Source organism: Amblyomma americanum, chromosome 6 (assembly GCF_052857255.1).
Source record: "Amblyomma americanum isolate KBUSLIRL-KWMA chromosome 6, ASM5285725v1, whole genome shotgun sequence".
Lineage (NCBI taxonomy): Eukaryota > Metazoa > Arthropoda > Arachnida > Ixodida > Ixodidae > Amblyomma > Amblyomma americanum.
Genome location: NC_135502.1, coordinates 65,356,843 through 65,374,251, shown reverse-complemented (window position 1 = coordinate 65,374,251; position 17,409 = coordinate 65,356,843). Strand labels below are relative to the sequence as shown.

Here is a 17,409-nt window from a genome sequence, read left to right as displayed (position 1 = left end):
GTGTGACTAGATAGAAAGAGTACAAGGAAGGCACTGGTATCAATCGGTGGGCGCTGCGAAATGGAGCCGAATCCGGCGAGCAACTGGCGGTGAATAAAGAGCGCGGTGACATAACATCGCCTATGGTGGCGTGGTGAAGCACCGGCTTCTTTGGAAGCTGATCTCGGGACCTGACAGCCGATTGCTTCACCAACTCGACGACTTTTCGCTTACCTCGGCCGTCAGAAGCAAGCTGTAGGCGCCAGTGCACGGACCTCTTTAGCATGCTGCAACGGGGCTTCGCACCCATCTAAGAGCCTAACGTGAGTCTAACTTCCTGTTTTTCTACCAGTGGTAAAAACTGCTTTTGGTTGATTCTGACTTAGGTATAACTTCAGAAAGAAGCATTTGTTGTTGCTGAAATTCTTAGTGACCTCACGCTCATTTATTTTCACCTTTAAGCTCCGCTTTACGTTTTGCATAGAGCGTGACTTCTCCTTAATAACTGCTATGAAAATATTGGCGCAGTTGGATCTGAAGCCTATTATAATGAATTAATTAGCCTACTATAATTATCAATTATTACGAAAGTTGTTTAAATCATGGCCGTTTGCGAGGATGGCGGCATCACTCACGCGCTATCTCTCCACTTTCGTTTAATAGATGCGTACGCTCTCTTTCTAGTGGTTAACTTTCGGCTTTTCTTTGGCCGTACTTCTTTCCAGCCACGATTTGCGTCAGTATCATATCTAAATGCACACCATGAAGACTTACAAAAAACTCATTTGTACTTCCCTGGGCGGGTGTACGTCTCTCTATGCGGCCTGTTCAAAATCAAAGTGCGTTTTTTTTTTTTGCACGCCCGCTGCATACGATAGAAATGAGAATATGACTTTAATATGAGCATCACTAGAAAGGCGAATTCCGACGATACTTATATTTTGCCCGCGCATTTGACAATAACTTCAAGATCATAAACAGCAGGTTCCTGGAAACCAGGAAAATGTACACTACTGTCGAGTTCTGCTGGCGCCTCTTAAAGTAGCTAAACTTGCACGCAAACGAAGAGCCGCAGTGAGATTAAAGAGTGAGAATGAACGACAGAATGAAAAATGATGACGAAAAAGTGACGAAGAAAACAGCCGGATTGAGAGAAAAAACGCGAATTGATAATATTCTAGCTGAAGCGATTAGGAAAGACTTGCTCCGGCAGGGAATATGATTGGCAAAGCAGCTAATCCGTGCTCTGTAACAGCTACACAAACTGAAACATAGGGATAAAAGTAAAGCAGAAAAATAGAAATGTAGTCGACAGTTGCGGAGGCTTCAGTTAAGGAATTGGGCTCGTAAGTTAACTGGGACAGAAATACCGGCGGCTGTCACGCGACAAGTGTAAATGGAGAGCGCCGATAAAGCCCCTTTTCAGTATTACCTTTACCGTGGTTCTAGGGATGACGATGATATTGGCGAAAAATGAAGAACTTTTTCAGTGTGACAGCGATGCTATCGTCGGTTCTAGGTTGTCACGTTTAATATTGTTGTATTTAGCCAAGGTCAAACAAGAAGCGCAACAGCGCTATGAAACATAAGCATATAGGAAAGACTGCGCTTTGCCGATCTAACTGCTCAGAGCTACTCACTAGAAAGAGGGCGTTGTCGTGTTCTTTTCTTTGTACGGAGCTCTGAGCAGTCATTATATCAGCACTGTGGAGATGGGTGGCAAAAAAAAAAGCGGGGGGGGGGGGGGGTGGGGGGACACTCTTGTTTTGTGCTGTAAAGAGTTTCGATGTCGTTTTACTTGCACCTTTAATACGGACAAGCCCCAGAGCTAACACTCCTTAAGCGCCTGTCAAGTATTCTCTTTTATTGCGCGCTGAGAGAGCAATGCAATATGGCTGCAGACACACAGATGTCACCTGGAGGTCATAATTCATAGTTGAATAAGAGGAACTTGGTGTCCGTTCGTGGACAGCGAATTGAGCAAGTTAGCAGTGTGCTCGACGGCAGCGTCTTCGTGTCTCCCCGATGTAACAATGGAGGCTGATCGAGTACGCTGGTTCCCGATGAATTGTAGCCGATAATGCATTGACGCAGGGCATGCAGGTAACGGGCTGTGAGTTGGTAAGTGCTGCTGATAACAGCAGCATGCTGCGTTCTCCCGCAGAGGTCTTAATCTCTGGCTGTGAGCTCATTAACGCATTACTGTTGTGATCACAGGGGTCTGGAAAAAGTCCAGGTGTGTGCGTACAAGGCTTTATGGGGTATTGACCATTGTGCTTGCTGCATACTATTTCTGGCTGTACTCTTGACAGCTTAGTAAAAATTCGGGGTACCTTAATGAGCTGCCTACAGTACAAGCTTCTGTGCTAGGTGCTCGAAAGCGTTCAGCACTGAAACTTAGTCGAACTCAGTGACACGCTGAATTCTTTGGAAGCCGGTGCTGCCTTCCTATTCAGCATGCGGAAGGACATGCGATACGAAGGCACACTCTAGCGCATTAATAATTTGTTTTCATCTGCATCTCTTGGAACCGGGTTTGGAACCCGACCTCGGCGGCCGCGTTTCGATGGAGGCGAAACGCAGAGGCGCCCCGTGTGCTGTGCGATGTCAGTGCACGTTAAAGATCCCCAAGTGGTCGAAATTATTCCGGAGCCCTCCACTACAGCACCTCCTCTTCCTTTCTTCTTTCACTCCCTCCTTTATCCCTTTCCTTACGGCACGGTTCAGGTGTCCAACGATATATGAGACAGATACCGCGCCATTTCCTTTCCCCGAAAACCAATTATTATTATTAAGGTGGCTTGATGAGTCCGCCAAAAATATAACTGAACATCTGTTTACTTAAAAACAAAGCAAAACAAATGTTGTTAGTTTTCAGTATAATCCCCGCTGAGGGTTGCACAATCGCTCCTAAGAGTTTTCATTTTTCTCAGTCGGCCAGAGAGGCAGCCGTTTTCAGAGACGACTAAATACACTTTGGCAGCGACGATGGCACGTGTAGGTGCCCCAAAAGTGGGACGAAACCTGTGGAAAAATTGCTCTGCTTCGAACAGGACGCTGATAAATTGGACTTCAAAAGCCGGTCAGTCGGATGTGGCCACGTGCGCTCACATTGCATTCGCGAGCATCCGGTACAACAGGACACCACGTGGCAAGTTTTTCTCCGCTCACGTGTTCCGTTTTATATTTGTGGAACATGTGCTTTTCCTTCAACCGAGGAGAAGTTTTCGAAGTGTCACCGCGAAGAAGTCAGACGGTCCAAAGTCAGCAGAAGTGGGAAGTGGAGGGTGAGTAACCAATTCATACCAGAATTGTGCAACTATACCTATGCGAGGACCGATTTGCGGGAGAGCGCGTACGATTGGTGTCATAGCCAAAGGGCGCCTCCTTGTCCTTAGGACTAGGCAGTTCTTTAGGTCTTTCAGATTACCCTCTAGCATTGCACAATACGACCATGTTATCGCAGTTCCCTTGCAGCAAGTAGTCGCTAAAAATTATTCCTTGGCTGTACTGAGAAACAATTCCCGGAATCTTCTCCCATACCAAGAAACTCTGCGGGAAATAGTTTGCTAAGGCAACGTTTTCTTATATCGTAAGATTAAACTATACCAATCAATATATCCGCAGATGTCCTCTCGACAGACTTGCATTCCTTTAATATTAACGTTTTTGCTATCGTAAAGGATATTCCCCCTTATTTTTCTGTGCCAGTCTTAACCATTCGATGCAATAAATGGAGAAATTTTATAAGACAGCTTTTGCAACGCACCATGAGATTGAACCATTACCTTGAATATTTCCTTAACAGTACCTTACAAAAGTGAAAACTCCCCTCTCAAATGAAATTTATGTCCAACAATCGTGGACTTGGCTGACAAGATCATTTTTTGCTTTCTCTGAAGAGCTTTCACTAGTCATCGTTCTTTGCTTCGGCTACCGCCTTGGCTCAGTGGTGCAGTGGTGAATTCATACTCACTTGAAGATCACGAAGTGACACAGAACTTTCTCCGAATTGCGGTTAAACACTACAAAACACAACGTGAAAATTCTCCTTTTTTTAATTTTAAATCCCAAAGTCAACAATGGCGACACGAACGCAACTTTATCATGTCCGATCCTTCACGGCAAAATTTCACTTACTTTTTCATTGCAGATGCTTGCAATATGAGCAATCTGCTGGTTTATTTTAAGGACGGTATAAAATTTGTCTACGATATCCAGAGCGGTGACCTCAGCTAGGTGTCCAGAGCACGCTTCGTCGTGCGGAATGTCTGCTCCCGTTTGCACGCGTTGACAGCAAAATGAACACTTTTCTGTGCGATGACACGTCTCAGAGAACTTCATCCGACTGGGTTTTGATATCTGCGCTAATATCCTTTGCCCCGCCGCGGTGGCTCAGTGGTTAGGGCGCTCGACTACTGATCTGGAGTTCCCGGGTTCGAACCCGACCGCGGCGGCTGCGTTTTTATGGAGGAAAAACGCTAAGGTGCCCGTGTGCTGTGCGATGTCAGTGCACGTTAAAGATTCCCAGGTGGTCGAAAATTATTCCGGAGCCCTCCACTACGGCACCTCTTCTTCCTTTCTTCTTTCACTCCCTCCTTTATCCCTTCCCTTACGGCGCGGTTCAGGTGTCCAACGATATATGAGACAGATACTGCGCCATTTCCTTTCCCCCCAAAAACCAATTATTATTATTATTAACATCCTTTTCTTTCAAGACAAATGTTTAACACAGCATACAAATCATCTCTTTCCATTTCTGTGGCAATTTCTGACATGCTAGGTTCAAACGTATATCGGAATTGATTAACACAGCGCTTTTAGCTCACACTCGGCTTGAGCTAGACTGAAGACTTATACCTGCCATTGCTTGCCAATTGCCAAAAAATTCTGGCCAATATTTAACACAAATTTAGTAAACTTATCATACGCATGTCACAAGTTTCACGAATATTTCAACTGGTTGTTCATTGCGAGTGACGCAATAAGGGCTGTGCTGCGTGTGAAGAAGCAAGCACGAGGCAATGTAACTGAAGAAAAATAAAGCGCAAAAATATTGACGTTCCGGCGCCGCTGCGGGCAGCTTGTTCAAAATGGCGCGAAAATAGGTTGGCTGTGTCATGTTGGCACCGAGAAATGTATGTTTTTTACGTTTTTTTTTCTTCAGTGAATTTGGCGGGTGTCTGCTTCTTCACATTGTTCGGTTCATGGGGATTTAATGTCCCAAAGCAAATCAGGCTGTGAGAGACGCCGTAGTGAAGGGCTCCGGAAATTTCGACTACCTTGGGATCTTTAACGTGCACTGGCATCGCACAGTGCAGGGGCGTATAGCATTTCGCCTGCGTCGACATGCGACCGTCGCGGCCGGGATCGAACCCGCGTCTTTCGGGTCAGCATCCGAGCGCCATAACCACTGAGCCACCCCGGTGGCGCTTCTTCACGTGCCTAATGAATTTTCTTCGTCCGACAAAACTCGTTAAAATCCTGAAAAATAAGGGCTGCATCTATAAAATTGCCCCTCTCTAAGCTTCGCATGTGATTGCCTGGCATCACGTTGGGTACCTCAACCGTGGTGCAAAGGAAGGGATAAATGAGGGAGGAAAAGAAGAAAGGAACAAAAGAGTGGCATTGTAGAGATCTCAGGAATAACTTCGCCTTAACGAGTGCCTTAACGTGCACTGACATTGCACAGCACACGGGCGCCTTTTGCGTTTTGCTTCCATCCAAACGCGGTCACCGAGGACTTTCCTGCGGACTTCCCTGTGGTGGCTATGGGGAAAGGAGTGGCGCGAATGTCCGGACCCCGTAGAGTATCTGTTACGGGTCCAATTGGACTTATTTTTGGAAATGTGGCGGAGAGTTTGAAGGATGCTTCACTCCCGCCACCGGTTGGCCCGGTATTGCACTGCCTCCGGGATCGGTCTTGTCTTTAGCGCGTCTTTACTATCCTGTCTTTCTATCCCATCTTTCAACTCTCCTACTATCTGAACGTGGTAGCGATTGTGGCTCGTCTTGAGCCAGTGAGCAGGCCTGTGCACTTTCCTTTTCTGTCTTCCTGGCCACACCAGACAGACAGAGGCGCATAACTAACGCATTCTGGGCGGACACCTGAAGAAAGCCGAAAGAGATCAAGGGTGCGAGAAAGGCCACAAGGAAAGAGCAAAGAGTCGCGAAGGAATCTCGTTCACGAACATCTGTGCCGCTCTGCAGCTGAAGGTATGAATCAAGGAAAAGGAAGGAAAGGACATCGCTTATTCGCAATGGTAGCTTCAAAACTGATTCGTGAGAAAATTATGGCGAAATTGGCCGCAACAAACAGCTTTGAGTCAATCAGAGCAAGCGCCCGCTAGGAACTGTTCGAGACCTGCAGCGAACTGCCCCGCTGGCCTGAACTGGCAAGAGGCTGAATTTATCACTATAGTTCCCGCCAGCTCATGACACGCCACAGAGCTCTTCTATCTATAGCACCTGTTTTCGTTGCCCCGTGGCCTTGCTGCCCACTCAGAGTTGCCTTAAAGTGGTCCAGACGGAATGCGAGGGAATCTATTTTGAGGTTTCGATAAATCTGCCACATTGTCTTTGAGATGCAAACATCAGTGCTGTTTACTGCCTTGTGATAGCAATCCACGAGGAGAAGGCAGGCTCTAACGTAAGCAGTTGTAGCGGTGTTTTCAGGGCTGTGCGAGCCAAGCTGTTACGAAACACTTTGCAGCGGCAGCACTCTAGAGGTTGCGACGTAGCTCGCATTCAATGCTCCCTGGAGTGTTTTGGGCTGGATGCTTTCTGGAAGCATTCATAACTCGTAAGGCATAAGCACGAGGGTTGCAGCGATTTTCGTCCCCTGAAGCGCGCCAAACATAACTAGAGCGACTGGAGAAGTACCAACAGAGGTTTGGAAGCAACAGCAGCCAAGTGGTAAACATAAGTATAGTGCGCTGGAAAGCTTCGAGAGAGCACTTTGTTTTAGCAATGTACTGCATCATGGAAGACTGCTAGAGTTCTTTTTCGCAGTCTCAGGGGCTGCCATAAACCAAGTACAGGCCTCCAGAGGACTTTCAGGGTCTCTGAACTACTTTTAGCGGATGTTCATGCATCAGCCTGAAGGTTAATTTATTTCCATGTCATTACCTACTGGCCTGCTGCGTCAAAGGCACAACATGAATGCGCTACCATTGGCGATAATTGTTGTCATTAGCATGATTGACCTATCAAAGAAACGCGATATAATTTACCTATGCAATGGCCGATGATGCTAATATTAGCATGGATTTATTTGTACTCAGCGGATCAAGCCACTGCGGTGGAACAGTGGTTATGGTGCTCGGCTGCTGACTCGAAATAACAGGGTTCGATGCCGGCCGCGGCGGTCACATTTCGATGGAGGCGAAATTCTAAAGGCCTGTGTACTATGCGATGTCAGTGCACGTTAAATAACCACAGATGGTCGAAATTATCTGGAGCCCTTCACTATGGCGTCCCTCATAGCCGGTATCACTTAAAGACGTTAAATCCGATAATGCCATAAAACTGTGCTCGGCGGATCACTCGGCGGACAAGACCTCTTTTTCATGGGGCCCTATTACCGGCCTCAAGTAAGGCTGTTTTCTTTCTCGCCCTCCATCGCTGGCCTGTGCCTTTTTCGCGGGAGAAGAGGATAACACTTTTCTGAAGGTGGCGCAGGCAAAGGCTCATTCCGTTGTAACGTGTGACCAGTTCAGCATCGGGTGTACAGGAGAAGTAGTGTTCCGATCGTACAAGAAAATTAATCAGCAGCAAAAGGCGCTTTTAAGTAAAGCGCTCAGTGATAAACAAAGGCTCCAAAGGTGATATAAAGCTCGAGTTTTGCAACAAATTGCGTGACAAAAATTTTTGAAGCAGGTAAAGAGCGACTGAAATCCTTGGTCGTTTAGAGGGAAAGTGCTGTTGTAGCTTCCCGTTTCAGCAAATTCTGGGACCAAAGAATGGTCGTGAGCGCTGAGAAGCTCTTTTTGTTGTAAAAGTTTGACACATTCTGGAAGTTTTAATTTGTTTTTATGACGTCATTTTGTATTCTGGAGAAAAATTAAAGGATGCATCTATCGGCGGGTTTCTAAGGTTTCCATATGCTTCAACTGCTTCAATTAGAACACTGTAGCTGATATATCTGCCAAAAACCAATCGCGCTGCTTTTCTGTGTGCGCGGTCAAGGTAATGCAGGTCCCGAACAATAGCGGCGTATTCGAGGATGGATCTCACACGCCTATTACGCGATAACTTTTTAGCTGACACTGGCGCGATTCTTATGAGCAATTTCAATCTCAGGTCCGAAGCGGTCCATTCCCTCCGCGAGAGAGCTCCTGAATACGGCGTAGAGCAGTCGCCCAGAATATGTGTTTGGAGCACTCGTGTTCCGGCTGGAGCAAGCCACGTGTGCTAGTCCGCCGTTGACACAAAAGGCATCCGGTGTTCCTTGCGCTCTAACGCCTGCGTCGTTTGCTACGGAACGGAAGACAATTATGCGCCGGCAGAAAGCATGCCCTTAAAAATTAAAATTTTTTTATGGCGTAACGGCATCTGAGGCCAAAGAGCGCTATGGCGCAACATATTTTTGTCTACTCAAAGTGGAATCAAAGACCCATTTCTCAAGCAATGCCGAGCACCAGAACAGGGAATGCGAATGCGAAGGGAATGCGTCGCGCATAATTTTGGTCGAACCCACTGATATCTCCGACGCACTCCGGATTGTTTCAAACAATGACCTTGGCTCTGCGCCTGCTCCTAACCTGGAAGTGGAATGCCCAGGAGTCTGATCTGCCATTGGAATGACAGTATTTGCAAAAAAAAATTAATGTGGATTAGCTCAGCTAATCCAGGATATACATAGCGAAAGATATCGGCGTTCACTGTGTTCATTGGCGTTGACGTGGACAATGTTCTAGACGGAGATGGCTTTGAGCAAAGGAAGGGCGCATAACTGGCTCCCTGAATATGTGGACGCCTCATTCGTGCTTTGATTCCTGGTGAGACTAGAAATGTGGAATGAATGAATTAGCGCTGACAGCGTTGTGGCTGACATGCGGCACTGCAGCAATACCTAGGCCACAGCGTTCATTTGGTGATCAATCTCTCGCGCTCAACCATTAACTGCATGCTACCTCCCAGGGTGGCAGTGGGGTGGGAGGCGCTGCCTATCCAGTGTACGGAACGCAGTCAAGGCAGGGTTTTGACACCAATGCCATGTGCATGAAAGTGAGATTGAGGTCTCCACTTACCCACGGAGCCGGTTGTGCGCCTTTCCTTTAGTGAAAATGAACAGCCTTTGCTAAGTTGTCAACGCAAATGAATTCTATGAACGCCGTCGGCTCACTTGTTTTGTTTGGTTTTTGAGGAAAGGAAATGACACAGTAACCGTCTCACATATCTCGGTGGACACCCGAACCGTGCCGTAAAGGAAGGAATAAAGGAGGGAGGGAAACAAGAAAGGAAAAACTGAAAACTGAAAGTTGTTTAGCGCCGCCGCGGTGGCTCAGTGGTTAGGGCGCTCGACTAATGATCCGGAGTTCCCGGGTTCGAACCCGACCGCGGCGGCTGCGTTTTTATGGCGCCCATGTGCTGTGCGATTCAGTGCACGTTAAAGATCCCCAGGTGGCCGAAATTATTCCGGAGGCCTCCACTATGGCACCTCTTCTTCCTTTCTTCTTTCATTCCCTCCTTTAACCCATCCCTTACGGCGCGGTTCAGGTGTCCAACGATATATGAGACAGATACTGCGCCATTTCCTTTCCCCCCAAAACCAATTATTATTATTATTATTAACTGAAAGTTGCATTTTGAGGAAAGGCGCGGAGCTGCGCAGTGCCGGAACACCTGTGGCTCGGTGTGACTAGGGAGGGAGAGAAAAAGAAAAGGCGACGGAGTCGGCGGCGGCCACTTGCGCCGTGCATGACGTCACTCGTGCTCTGACATACGCCGGCTCGCGCGAAGCGCGTTGTTTACTAGCGTAGTGAAGCTTTTCGCTTGAAAAGAAAAGAAGGCGACTCGTAAATGCTCCGAATATGCGATTTGTTTCCCTCTTGGAAGCCACACTTTACATGAAAATTAAAAGCATTGCTGGGCAAACGTAGATTACTAGCAAAATGTGCGGTTCTTGTTTCTTGTTGCACGCAAAAGCGCTGTTTTGTACTGCGCTCTCGATTTTGAGCAACATCAAGCAGCAGAAAAACTGCTTTTTTATCAACACAAGATCATGTACGGAAAATACCTATCTATAAATGACTCCATTGTCTACGAACAACCGTACACACACATCCTCAGGAACGGTGGTGTCTAAATTCATTGGAGATAACAGAGGACCCAACACACTTCCCTGCGTAACTCTGGAAAAAGCCTTAAGTACATTTGATCATGTAATGTTAATTAGAGAATAGTTATCCTTATTGCTAAGATAAGCTTGATTCCAACAGAAGATGCTAGAACAGATACCAAGAGATACAGTCCAGTTTATAAAAGAGTTCAGAATGCGGCATTTCATCAAATAACTTCCGAACACACCAAGAACACACAAAATGTTGCGCGTAATTAACACAAGCTGAGTTGTTCTAGATAGAACTTTTCTAAATGCATGTTGGAGGTAACAGAAAATATTACGTTCACTGAAAACGTCATGCACGCATCTGGCAACAACGTGCGCAAGTAGTTTCCAGGGCTGCACGTAATGTAAACCGGACGATTATTAGCTCAAGAGCGCGGACTGTGGACTCGTTGGGGTCGCATTTTACATCACGTATAAGCGCACAAAAATGCGGACAAAGAGATTGATAGAAACACAAGTACTCTTAACGGTAATTAGCAGGGAAACATGCTGTTCTCCTGTAATTAAATATTTCACTGATTGGTAGTGACAGCCTATAAAGATTCTCGCTAAAGCCAGGTATCTGCTCAGCAAAACATTAAAAAAAGCACGTGGAAGAACGTTAGTTCTTGCCGACTTTTTAGTGTCTAGATTCGATTACTCTGCTGATACACCTTGACGCCTTATTTCAAGTTTGCAGGATGAAACAGGCATCGAAAACTAAGCTAGTTTTCATACATCTCGTTAAATACACTCTATACATGATTTCTGAAATTTTCAACGATTATACCGCCATCAATCTCGACGTCCCTGCCTATTTGTATTATACTTATTGTGACTTCAGGCGCACCTAAATGTAATCAAAATTTCCGCTCATCACATTTCACAAACTCGAAGAGAGTCCGAGAAAACTATTTATCGGCAGCTTAGCAAGCTTTCCTGTCGCATCTGATAGTAGGAACGCTAGGCGGGATGTGCCAGCACGTCCTGAATTTAGCTTCCAGGTAACGCATGATGAAAGCGTACCTTGAAAAAATGGCAAAAAGTCGTCAGCCATTGTTGGTCTCTAAAGCATTCCGTGGTAACGCCATTATCCAAATTATCTACTAGTCGCTTATCAAAGAACAGGGAATGTTCGATAGCTGATTTGAAAAGGCTCCCATTCAACTTAAAGACATTCAAGTGCGGTTCTGTCCTGTTCGTTTTGCTTACAGAACAACGATCACACACATGTTAGTGGTGTGAGCAGTGGTTTCCGATTTCTTGCCTACACGTGCGACTCAGCGTCAGCGAATGAAAGAATGAAGAATCACACCCACGTCCGCGCCTGCACAAAAAACAAACTTCTCTATGCTGCATGAAACACAGCGCCGTTTCCACAAATACGAATGTGTTAGTGGTGCACCCTTAACATCCAGCGGGGTACGTCTTGAAATAGACTCCTTCGGTGTTAGGCAGTTGCATAAAAGAGACTGAAAAAACGCTCAAGTTTTTTCAGTGAAAGTGATCTCGTACACCTCGAAGAGCTTCACGTGGTACAGTAACTTGCAAACTGATAGGGTAGACTTCAACGGAGATTTCGGGAGCAGGGCACAGGGCACTTCCTCGTTTCGTGCCCTAAAGCCGATTGATTATGGGAGCACTATGCGTTCACATAGCCTTTAACTAAAGGTTTCTCTAATCTGCACATTAATGCAACACGTTTCCTCAACTGTCATCATAGGCTGAAGGTTGAAAATAGCAGGCTGTCAGTTCGCAGCACTGTGTCTTCAGCAGCGTATACAATGGACACTGTATCAGACTCCTCAGAGTCTTATTTGTGTCGTTTAAAGGTGCCCCAGATCCCAGATCTCACCGAACAACTATGATCGAATCTAGTGCGGCACATCTCATCTGTGCAAGGCGAAAACAAAAGCATGCAGGAGTTGGAACCAATATAACTACCTCTGCTGTTCCTCTCTCTCCGCACACCTCCTGTGAATACGTGTTTGCTTGACGAAGCACTGTTTTACGTTTTTGATCTAGGTGATGCAGCGTTTATAACATATAACGCGTCTAAATGACGTGTGTAACATTGAGACTTGGGCCTACTTTTGTTTTTTGTTCAAACAAAACTATGCATCAAAACACGCTTACTTGCTTGTAAACTCATACCTACCTTTTATAAAAGCTCCGAGCCAATCACAAGCAGTGCCTGAAGTTTACATAGGTGTTTATTGGTGTTATTTTGTAATATGCTCCTCGTCCACCGGTGATTTTTCCTTCAGCCAGCCCTAGTACTCTTTGTAAACAAGACATCTCTACAGGATAGCCTGTCTGGTTGAGAATAACCTAGACTGTGGGATATTTCATTGTTTTTAATTTCTGGTTGGAGAAACTATCTCACAATTTGCTATTCCTCTTTGTGCCATTAGAAGAGAATACCGCCACAGTTACAGCTCGTGCCATTGGTGTCGCGGAACTGTGCTTACCTGTGCCCTTATATTAGCAGGAAAAAAAAAAGGCTGGCAACTTGTTGTCGCCCTGAGGCCACCTCCGTGTGCCATGACTTCTTTAACACACGCAGCTTCGAAGCTCGACTGTGAACGGCGTCATGCGTATATGGTGCCGCCGGAGCAGCTATTGAAAGAGCATGCGATGGAGTCTCTACCGTGACAACTTATGAAGCTCTGTGGACTCCTACAGTATTATGTCAAATGTTCTCGTGATTGCGGTCTCGTCTTTAGTGCTCATTAGAGCTCGTACACATTCGCTGAAGCAGTACCCCATTCTGTAACGCCGTGTCACGGCTTGCAATGCTGGTGTAAGGCAGGTCATAAGGCGACTCGTGGCAGTGCCCGTGCGGCCTATTCTGAAACTTAACCAAAGCTTTTTTTTTTCAAATCTTTTTAAAAAACCTTCCTGTTTTCTCCCAGAGAAAAACAGGAGATTACCAAGCTTTTATGTTTTGTACGCATTACGGCACTGTACCTCTTCGCTGTCGACAGCACTAGTAGAAATCTGTATCCTTATCGCGCTTGCATTTAGACTTCATTTAGATTTGATTTGATATGGTTTAGGGGTGTTTAACATCCTTAAAGCAACTCAGGCTATGAGGGACGCCGTATTAGAGGTCTCCGGAAATTAGGCCACCTGGGGTTCTTTAACGTGCACTGACATCGCAGAGTACACGGGCCTCCAGAATTTCGCCTCCATCGAAATTCGACCGCCGCGGTCGCGATCGAACCCGCGTCTTTCGGGCCAGCAGCCGAGCGCTATAACCTCACCGCCACCGCGACTGCCTCTTACATTTAGACGTCCTTCAGGGACGCAGACTCATTGTTTGTTTCAAGAGTATGAAAGGTCTAAAATCAATACCTTGTATACATGTCAAGCTACGTTAAATTTCCTAGTGCCGAGTAGCCATCGGCTTTTCAATGCCTTTAAATTCGCCCTGGCTTGGTGATCGTCCTAATTGCTGTGCACATTACCAAAGGACAAGCGCTACTAGTTCTCTTGGCTGCCACTACGTAGCGCATGGCTTTGAACATTAAAAACTAGCACGTTGACTTCGTCGGTGGCGTAAAAAATACAGCGCCAGTGTGTCTTTCTTTGCTTCTTCTTGTGTTTCGTCCCTTGCGCTGTTCCACCACCGTGACCGAGTGGCTGCAGAACAAAACGCGATAGGCCGCTAGGCATAGCGGCGTAGGCTGGGCGCCGTCCCGAATTTATGGTAATGATGATTGAGAAAATGGATCATTGACCCAACCTTCGGGGAAGCGGACAAAACACATTTTTAACGCTTTTTCGCCAACTAGCCTTTGCGTAATAGATTCAAATCGTCATCATCTTGACCGTGAATGCATTGCTTTTGGCGCCATTGTATTGACATGTCCCTAACACAACCACCGGAGGATCTTTGCTATAGCAAATCACGTGAGACGGCATCAAACGTAATTTCTCAGTACTTGCCAGATTATTGCCCCTCTCTAATGACATTTCTTTATTACCCTTTTCACGATGCTCCCTTTTTCGTATAAGCAAGAATTTAAATAGCGGCCCAGATTTTAATTGTCCTCCTTACTTCGTCAGGTCTTTTAGACATTAAAAACAATAATAAGTTTAGTACACACTGTTAGGGCGCCAAGGTTTCGTATCTCACCACTGATCACCAGTTGTTACGAGCCGGGTAGCATGGCCAGTTGTTGTGATGCAGGGCAGCGTTGTTTGGCCGGTGAAGGGATGAGCAAGGATAGAAGCGGACATTTGGGACAAAAAAACACAAACAGGTTTACTGGCACTTAGGAAAACTTATTTACATATTTTACGAAAGAAAGAACAGAGTCAAGAATTAAGAGTTCATAGCGTCGAGCGAGTGGATGAGCCTGTCGCCAACGTCCAGTGCGATCGTTCGTACTCAGGACGCTGGCTAAATACACTGAAGCTCCGCCCCTTTCACCACACGAGACACAGATCAGAAGAGTCGCCGCACGTTGCACGCGGAGCCCCGTGGGAATGGGCGAGGAGGATTCGGAGGTCCGCTGATACTTCGTCCGAAGCTGTCAGTCACGGTTAATTTCGGGAAGTGCCACTGCCCTCTTCCCCTGTCGTCTGACCACCGTAGGGCGCGTCTTGAGAGGAAAAAGAAAAAAGGGAAGGTCACCTCCCCCCCACCCCCCTTCCTAAGAGCGTGGGAAAGATTCCGAAGGCGGGTTCCCAGCACATCTTTTTTTTTTTTCGTGGGGTCTTCGTGGGGTCCTCGTGGGGTCACAGATCTGAAGAAATTGCCGCTACTACGTGGTCATCCCGGTCTATGAATCTTCGCTTTAATCGCCGGTATAGATACCGTTCATAACAATGCTAGAAATGTTCCACAAAAAGAGGCTGATGCTTTAAATAGAGTCCTTGTGGAGAGGAGATCTGATTGTTTTCACATGGACACTACAGCGTTGCTTGCTTACACCTCAAAGAAGGTCCAAAAGAAGTGCTTCAGACCCGCGTAAAGAACAGTAACGAAAGAGAAAACAATGGCGACACAGAAGTTTGAATTGTCTCCTTCCAAGGCCGCCTGCTCATGGTATATCGAACTTACCAAAGCAGCGTGCGCGTGTCCCCAGCCCCCGTCACTGTTGTGTAGAGCACTCGACCGTCGCATTGTCTGGCAAACAAAGCGGTGCCCCGCCATAGCTGTTTAATTCTACAGGCAACGCTCGGACGGAATTAGAGGCGCATGGACTTACACGCCAGGTGGGTACAAGAACTTTGCCCGAAAAGCGTGGGCTGCGGGGTAATGTCAGTTTTCATCACCTGGTGACCACTGCTCGAGCTCCAAACTCCAACGGGGACGCAGACAGTGCGCTTAAACATACACTTATGCCGTACTGCTTTATTCTGTCATATAGGCGACGAGAAGAAGGGAAGAAATGACAGATCACAGTTCGTTGATGCTGGCGGGTGTTTGCGTGGTATCCGTGTGAAAAACAGCGTAGGAGCCATTTAAGACGCTCTTAGAAGCATGTTGTAGCCGCAGCCGCGAAACGAGGAATTTTTACACTTTCCAAAAACCTCTTTAGTTTTTCTCAGAGCAAGTTACGAAGTAATCATGTGTTTAGCTAACTCACTTATTTCTGTGCCCAGCTCCAAGAATAACCTCATGACATACATTTAGAAGCGAACAGCTTGAGAAAATTGCAAAGATATTGCACGCCGAAACGAAAACCACGGCCAAAATTTTTACTTTCATGTGAATTTATTTTGTATAAACCTTACTGGTTCACACAACCACAATTCTTCCAAGTTGAAAACTTGCTCTTAAGGATTCCAGCCTCCCTGCTGCGATAAACGAATGAAATGCCGTACCTAGCAATACGTTCCGAAGTGATTTTGTCGGCTAAGCGAAAAATAAATTGCAAATTCTGGAATTTAATGTCCGAAACCGACATATGCGCTATGAATGACGCCGTAGCGGGGGCCACCGGATTAATTCGGACCACGCAGCGTTCTTCAACGCGTGCTCCCATCGCGCAGCGCACAGACAACTTTTGCGTGTTTTTTTTATTGGTTTCTGGGGAAATGAAATGGCGCATTATCTGTCTCATATATCGGCGGACACCTGAACCGCACCGTAGGGTAAGGGATAAAGGAGGGAGTGAAAGAAGAAAGGAAGAAAGAGGTGCCGTAGCGGTGGGCTCCGGAATAGTTTCGACTATCTGGGGATCTTTAACGTGCACTGACATCGCACAAGACACGGGCGCCCTACCGTTTCGCCTCCATCGAAACGTGGCCGCCGCGGTCGGGTTCAAACCCAGGTACTTCAGCTCAGTAGAAGAGCGCCTTAGCCACTGAGCCACCGCGGCGGGTGAATAGTTTGCTTTCGGCTGAAGGCGTGAGCTGTTGTGCAACACAGAGGGGATAGCGAACTGGTAATGTTTGGCAGTGTAACCGTTGCTGTTATTGAGGAAGACCACAGCACTGCCGTCCGCAGCCGCGTTTTCGGAACCCACGAAAAAGCTTCCAGCATGCACAAACAACGTGCTATAAATTTATTATGAGAACAGACAACCTTAGCAGTTTCAAACTTTCATGTAGCCGGCTTTGGTGTTTTGCAGTGCCACTTGCGAAATGCTATAATAATAATAATAATTGGTTTTGGGGGGGAAAGGAAATGGCGCAGTATCTGTCTCATACATCGGCGGACACCTGAACCGCGCCGTAAGAGAAGGGATAAAGGAGGGAGTGAAAGTAGAAAGGAACAGAGAGAGGTGCCGTAGTGGAGGGCTCCGGAATAATTTCGACCACTTGGGAATCTTTAACGTGCACTGACAACGCACAGCACACGGGCGCCTTAGCGTTTTTCCTCCATAAAACCGCAGCCGCCCGAAATGCTATGCGAAACAAAGAAATCTATTACGACGACGGATCTCCGCACAATCTCTGCTTTGCTACAGAGAAGACAATAATAAAAATAGCGTATCAAGAATTTCACCAATCGGTGAATTTCGTGAACGAATTACAAATATTGTCACTATTCCAAGGAAAAGAACTAAAAACTAAGAAAACGAATTACGTGCAAGGAGAGCACGGTTCACAAGCAGCGACCAAATGCCTTCGTGACGTCTGGA

At 46.6% G+C, this 17,409-nt stretch overlaps 1 protein-coding gene across 3 annotated transcripts in view; it reads left to right on the top strand.

Annotated features, from left to right (window-relative positions):
• Positions 1 to 17,409, top strand: part of LOC144093608 (cholinesterase-like) — a 73,081-nt gene that overhangs the window by 23,585 nt on the left and 32,087 nt on the right. Inside the window, exon 1 of one of the 3 annotated variants that reach the window (XM_077627167.1) lies at positions 7 to 302. The exons of 1 other annotated variant lie outside the window; for it this stretch is intronic. The gene's annotated coding sequence lies outside the window, so the exon portion shown is untranslated. Of the gene's footprint in view, positions 1 to 6; positions 303 to 15,429; positions 15,536 to 17,409 lie in introns of those variants that run through there. One more of the 3 variants, XM_077627169.1, reaches the window with a different exon arrangement.